At 47.4% G+C, this 6,914-nt stretch overlaps 1 pseudogene; it reads left to right on the top strand.

Annotated features, from left to right (window-relative positions):
• The first annotated feature begins 741 nt into the window (after positions 1 to 741).
• On the top strand, positions 742 to 2,997 carry LOC102131935 (echinoderm microtubule-associated protein-like 2 pseudogene; annotated as a pseudogene).
• The last annotated feature ends 3,917 nt before the right edge of the window (positions 2,998 to 6,914 follow it).

Here is a 6,914-nt window from a genome sequence, read left to right as displayed (position 1 = left end):
AAGCAGCTAGGAAATTCAGGAGACTAAAAAACAGCCAGGTGTGGTGGCTCACGCCTGTAATCCCAACACTTTGGGAGTCTGAGGCGGGCGGATCACCTGAGGCCAGAAGTTCAAGACCAGCCTGGCCAACATGGCAAAACTGTCTCACTAAAAATTAAAATTAGCTAGGCATGGTGGTGCATTCCTGTAACCCCAGCTACTTGGGAGGCTGAGGCATGAGAATTGCTTGAACCCGGGAGGCGGAGGTTGCAGTGAGCCAAGATTGCACCACTACACTCCAGCCTATCTCAAAAAAAAAAAAAAAGAAATTCTCATAAAATGTAGTTCTAAAGAACAGAGGTGAGAAGTATAAAAGAAAAATTAGGAAGTATGGAGGATGAATCCAGAAGTTCTATCATACTATTTAACAGGAATTCCAGCATAAGAAAACAGAGGAAATGGAGGGGAAAAAATAAAGAAATAAATAATGAAATATTTTCTGGAGGTGAAAAAACACAAAAGCTTTCACATTGAAAGGATCCCCTGAAGACCAGGAAGAATAAACAAAACAAAACAAAAAAGACCTACACCCAGATTAACTATGATTAAATTTCAGAATACCAAACATGAAGGAAATACCAAGCAACTTTGTTTTATTCCCTTACATTTGTAAGTGAATTTTTCTAGGAAGAGGATTCACAACAATTATTCAATTCTCAAGTAAGTAACCAAAAGGAAAGTTTAAGAACCACTGCCCTCCCTGAAGCTCCGCCAGCCGCGGCCATGAGTAGCTTTGGAGCTGGCAAAACCAAAGAAGTTATCTTCAGTGTGGAGGATGGCTCCGTGAAAATGTTCCTGAGGGGCCACCCTGTGCCCATGCTGATCCCAGATGAGCTGGCACCCACCTATAGCCTGGACACACGCTCGGAGCTGCCTTCTTGCCGGCTCAAGCTGGACTGGGTCTATGGCTACCGTGGCCGAGACTGCCGGGCCAACCTTTATTTGCTACCCACCGGGGAGATAGTATACTTTGTGGCCTCTGTGGCTGTGCTATACATCGTGGAGGAGCAGGGGCAGCGACACTACCTGGGACACAATGATGACATCAAATGCTTGGCCATCCACCCGGATATGGTCACCATCGCCACGGGACAGGTGGCGGGCACCACTAAGGAAGGGAAGCCGCTGCCACCCCACGTGCGCATCTGGGACTCAGTTTCCCTCTCCACCTTACACGTGCTGGGCTTGGGGGTGTTTGACAGAGCCGTGTGCTGTGTGGGCTTCTCCAAATCTAATGGGGGCAACCTGCTGTGCGCAGTAGATGAATCCAATGATCACATGCTCTCGGTGTGGGACTGGGCCAAGGAGACCAAGGTGGTGGATGTTAAGTGCTCCAACGAGGCTGTATTGGTGGCCACCTTCCACCCCACGGACCCCACTGTGCTTATCACCTGCAGGAAAACTCACATCTACTTCTGGACCTTGGAGGGGGGCAGCTTGAGCAAGCGGCAAGGCCTCTTTGAGAAACATGAGAAATCGAAGTATGTGCTGTGTGTGACCTTTTTGGAAGGTGGCGACGTGGTCACGGGGGACTCTGGGGGTAACCTCTATGTTTGGGGCAAAGGTGGGAACCGTATCACACAGACGGTGCGCTGGGCGCCCATGACGGTGGCGTGTTTGGGCTCTGCGCCCTGCGGGATGGGACGCTGGTGTCCGGAGGGGGCCGTGATCGGCAGGTGGTCCTCTGAGGTTCTGACGACAGCAAGCTGCAGGAAGTGGAGGTCCCCGAGGACTTTGGCCCTGTGCGCACTGTGGCAGAGGGCCACGGAGACACACTGTACGTGGGGACCACCCGCAATTCCATCCTGCAGGGCTCCGTGCACACGGGCTTCTTGCTGCTGGTCCAGGGCCATGTGGAAGAGCTGTGGGGCCTGGCCACACACCCTAGTCAGGCCCAGTTTGTGACCTGCGGGCAGGATAAGCTGGTGCATCTGTGGAGCTCAGAGTCCCACCAGCCCCTGTGGAGCAGGATTATCGAGGACCCTGCCCGCTCAGCCGGCTTCCACCCCAGTGGTTCTGTCCTGGCTGTGGGTACAGTGACTGGCAGATGGCTGCTGCTGGACACGGAGACCCATGACCTGGTGGCTATCCACACAGACGGCAATGAACAGATCTCAGTGGTCAAATTATCCCCAGACGGGGCGTACCTGGCCGTGGGCTCCCACGACAACTTGGTGTACGTGTACACGGTGGACCAGGGCGGCCGCAAGGTCAGCCGCCTGGGCAAGTGCTCGGGCCATTCCAGTTTTATCACCCACCTGGATTGGGCCCAGGACAGCAGCTGCTTTGTCACCAACTCCGGGGACTATGAGATTCTGTATTGGGACCCGGCTACCTGTAAGCAGATCACCAGTGCAGATGCTGTGAGGAACGTGGAATGGGCCACAGTTACTTGTGTCCTGGGGTTTGGGGTGTTTGGGATCCGGTCCGAGGGGGCGGATGGCACTGATATCAACACTGTGGCCTGCTCCCATGATGGGAAGTTGCTGGCTTCAGCTGATGACTTTGGCAAAGTTCACCTGTTTAGCTACCCGTGCTGTCAGCCTCGAGCCCTCAGCCACAAGTACGGTGGACACAGCAGCCACGTGACAAATGTGGCCTTCTTGTGGGTGACAGCATGGCCCTGACCACGGGGGGCAAGGACACCAGTGTGCTACAGTGGCGGGTGGTCTGATGAGGCCAGGGAAGAGTCAGGTGTCAGGGCAGGAATTCTATTTTCGGGAGATGTCTATTGCCAAGTAGAGTAATATATACCCAGAGTATGTCTACAGCAGAGGGGTTTATGGGGGCGGAAGGGTAGACTGACAGAAGTCTCTATTTATCCGGGTGGGATGAGGGAATCACATTGCTTTGGGGATCCACTGGTGTTTGGTTTGGGGTGTTTTTTAAGTTTTTTCTTTTATATCATCCAGAAATAAAGACACGTGCACTATGGTGAAAAGAAAAAAAAAAAAAGAACCACTGCCCTCTATGAAGTCAGCTTCTCCAAGAAGGTTATCTGGAAAGAAGCTTAACCCCTAAGTGAGACCTTCCCCCAAAGGTTGCAAAGGTTGCTCCACACATCTAGTTCTGTTTACTCTTTTTTTTTTCTTCACACCTGAAGAAGGAAAGTTTAGCCACGCTCAAAACCTTACTGTCCTTAGTTCAGACAACACATTATTACACTTTCTTCTTTCTGGGAAAAACATGTGCAAAGATTTTCCCTCGGAAATGTGCCTGTTTTTAAAAGTCTCTAAAACTCAAGAGTGCTAGTATTTGCTACTCTGAAGATCTAGCCAGGAAAATGGGGGCAAAGGGAGGGCCATGAAAGCCCACTGTGTCCTTTTAGTGTTGGGGACCTGAAGACATGGGCCTGATCAGTGTACAAGGCCAGGACTGGGAGGCTGGAAACTTGGGTGAGAGCCCTGGCTCCACTACTTCCAACTGTGTCATCCAGGCCAATCCTTTTACTATTTCCTTGTCAGTGAAATAGGAACATACTTGTTCTGTTTCTCAGAATAGTTCTGGGGCTAAGATGGTAAAACAATGAAGACACTCTCTGAGACCTCAAGTTCTAAACCAAGGGTCACTTAGGCAAGTGCCTTCCAGAGCCAGATAGCTAATGCAACTTTGTGAATTGGCCACATTAGAAAATGGTGGGGACCCACAAGTGATTTATGATATGGTTTGGCTGTGTCCCCACCCAAATCTTGTCTTATACTTCCCATATGTGGAGGGAGGGAGGTAATTGGATCATGGGGAGCAGTTTCCCCCATGCTGTTCTCATGATAGTGAGTGAGTTCTCACGAGATCTGATGGTTTTCTAAGCTTCTGGCATTTCCCCTGCTTGCACTTCTCTCTCCTGCCACCATGTGAAGAAGGTCCTTACTTCCCCTTCACCTTCTGCCATGATTGTAAGTTTCCTGAGGCCTCCTCAGCCATGTGGAACTGTAAGTCAATTACACCTCTTTCCTTTATAAACTACTCAGTCTCGGGTATTTATTTATGGCAGTGTGATAACGGACTACTACAATTCATTGTTGGACATGCTGAATCTAAGGTGCATACAGGGAAATATGGTATTTCTAAAGTATGCTCTAGGAACCTTAGTTCCAGGAGACATTAATATCCCAGGAAAAAAGGTGGGGGACTGTTGAGGGTTGTTCAGGTTCCCTAGAAAACAAAGCCTGGGGCAATGATTATATGCTGATGCTTTAAATGAAGGCACAAATCCAGAGCCTCAAGAGTGATGTAAAAGGGAGGGCTGGGAAATGATGCAAGATGCTTGGAGGAGCCAGAGGCTCCTGGCAGCAGCTGGCTAGCCACAGAACGCCAGAGTTGGCTGCAGTGGCAACAGTTAAGGAAATGCAAAAGGCTAGGATCTAGGACTTAGGCAGGCTAAGAGAACCTATGAAAACACATAGAATGTGTCCAACATAAATGTCAAACAAGATTAAGAAACTCTAGGTACTACATGCCCCCTCTTAGAAATCTGCAATGCATATTAGCACATTAACAGTTCTAGAAGTATCTCAACAAGGAAACCAATTTCATTCTATTTAATCCAGCATTTCCCAAGCTTATTTGACCGCAGAACCTTTCTTTCATGCACTGCTCATCTGTAGAACTCAGTTCTGGTCAGCTATGAATACTGAAATTTGGGGCTCAGGGAAGAAGATAGATTGTAGATATGAATTTGAGATTAATAGTGATTAAAACCAGGAGAATAAAGGAGATCATCCTGGAAGAGTTTCTAGAATGATCCTAAGCTTGAGTCCTGGCATACATCAATATTTAAGGGACAAACATGGGAAGAAGATCCTTGAAGAGAGAAAAGGGAGAAACCATTGTAGAATTAGGAGAATCAGAAACCATCACTCGGTAGTAATGATGGTTAATTTTAGGTGTCAACTTGACTGGATTAAAAAATTCCTAGAAATCTGGTAAAGCATTATTTTGGGATGTGTAAGTGTGTGAGTCTGAGTGAATTCGGTGGAGAAGATCCACCCTTAATGTGGGCGGGCAGCATTCAATCTGCTGAGAACCCAGAGAACAAAAACAGAGAAAAGGTGAATGTGTTCATCCATCTGCTGGAACTGGGGCACACTGTTCCTCTCCTCTCCTTGGACAACAACTCGGGGGCTCCCCAACCTTTTGATTCCAGGACTTATACCAGAGGCCCCTGGGTTCTCAGGTCTGTGGCCTTAGACTGAGAATTATGCCTTCAGCTTGCCTGGTTCTGAGGCCTTTGGATTTGGATGGAGCCACACCACCAGCTTCCCTGGTTCTCCAGCTCGCAGACAACCTGTGGCAGGACTTCTCAGCCTCCATAGTCATATGAGACAATCCCCCTAATGACTCTCCTCTCATATGTCAATGTAAACTAAAAATAAAATCCTAACCCCCCCAGCCCACTGAACAGATCCCCTCTTGGCCATGGAGACACCAGAAAAACCTTAAAAATGGAGTTCCTGGTCATGACAGGATAGGTCAGACAAGCCTCATTATAACCCCCCCTCTTTTGCAATGTAGACAGAACAACTGATCTGCATTAATATCAAAATTGAGACCATAAGGCTCACAGAATGGACTCTTTGTAGGAATAAGAGACCCGACAGGTCACCCTGACCCAGTGTGTTGTGTCTTGCTCTTGCAGCCCGACTCTGGCATAGCATCCCATGATGGTTAGCAGACTTCTTAACTAATGTATGTTAAAATTAAACCTAAACATTCCTTCATGCTGACTCCAAGATTTTAAACAAAGCCTTACTCCTTTACCCAAATGCAAATTAAAGAATCTCTCAATCTACTTACGACCTGCAAGCCCCCACTTCAAGATGTCCCACCCTTTTGGGCCAAACCAAAGTATAATCTCCATGTATTGATTTATGACTTTGCCTGTAACTTCTACTTCCCCGAAATGTATAAAACAGAGTTGCATTCTGAATGCCTTGGGAGCACTTACTCGAGGCTCTGGGTTGGTGTTTTCCCCAGGCTGCAGTCACTCATACTGGCTCAAAATAAACCTCTTTAAAATATATTGTATATTACAGAGTTTTTTTTTTCCCCATTGACAGTTTCTCTCCATAGATACAGATATAGATACAGTAGACATTGATATATATTGATTCTGTCTCTCTGGAGAACACTGACTAATACAATAGTTAAAGCAGAAAGGAATTTATGACCAGGTATACGTGAGCACAGGACACCCCAGGCTTGAGTTACTAAGAAATCCATCTTCCCAATCAGGCATTACCCTAGAGCTTGTTAGAGATGTAAAATCTTATATGTCATGGCAGATCTACTGAATCAAAATCTGCATTTTATCTAGATTTTTCAGGCCATTCATATGAACATTAAAGTTTGAAAAGTTCTGGCTTACAATATTACTAGAGGGCTGGAGGAGTAGACTTAAAATGGAGCTTCCAGAAATAATTGCAAACCCTCAGAATCATCACGGGTCTGCCATCACTGATCATGAAAGAACCTGCCACCACTCCTGCCGCAGGAAGCTACTGGGCCAGAAACCAGTACTGGTTGGGGACTACAAAATCAACCCGCCACAATCCACATCAGCAAAACTAATGCCCTACCTGCATCCTCTCTCTCCACTTAACTTAGTTTCAGATTCAAGTCACATGCAAGTTTATAGAATGACAATTCCTAAAGCTCATTTGGAATGCCAGCTGCAACGGAGTCTAGGAAGTGTTGCATCCCAGCGCTAATGCACTGGAAGGAGATGGGAAGGGATGTTATGTGAACCAGTCCATAGAATCCACCATTGGTGGTGTTGTGGAAGCTCTAACATGGGCCTCTTGTTATCCCTCCATATCTGTTCTCCCCCTCATTCATGGTAATACAATTTTTAGCTAAATAAGGACTACATTTCCCAG

The sequence above is a fragment of the Macaca fascicularis genome, chromosome 15, assembly GCF_037993035.2.
Source record: "Macaca fascicularis isolate 582-1 chromosome 15, T2T-MFA8v1.1".
NCBI classification, from domain to species: domain Eukaryota; kingdom Metazoa; phylum Chordata; class Mammalia; order Primates; family Cercopithecidae; genus Macaca; species Macaca fascicularis.
This window is presented reverse-complemented; position numbering and strand designations above follow the sequence as displayed.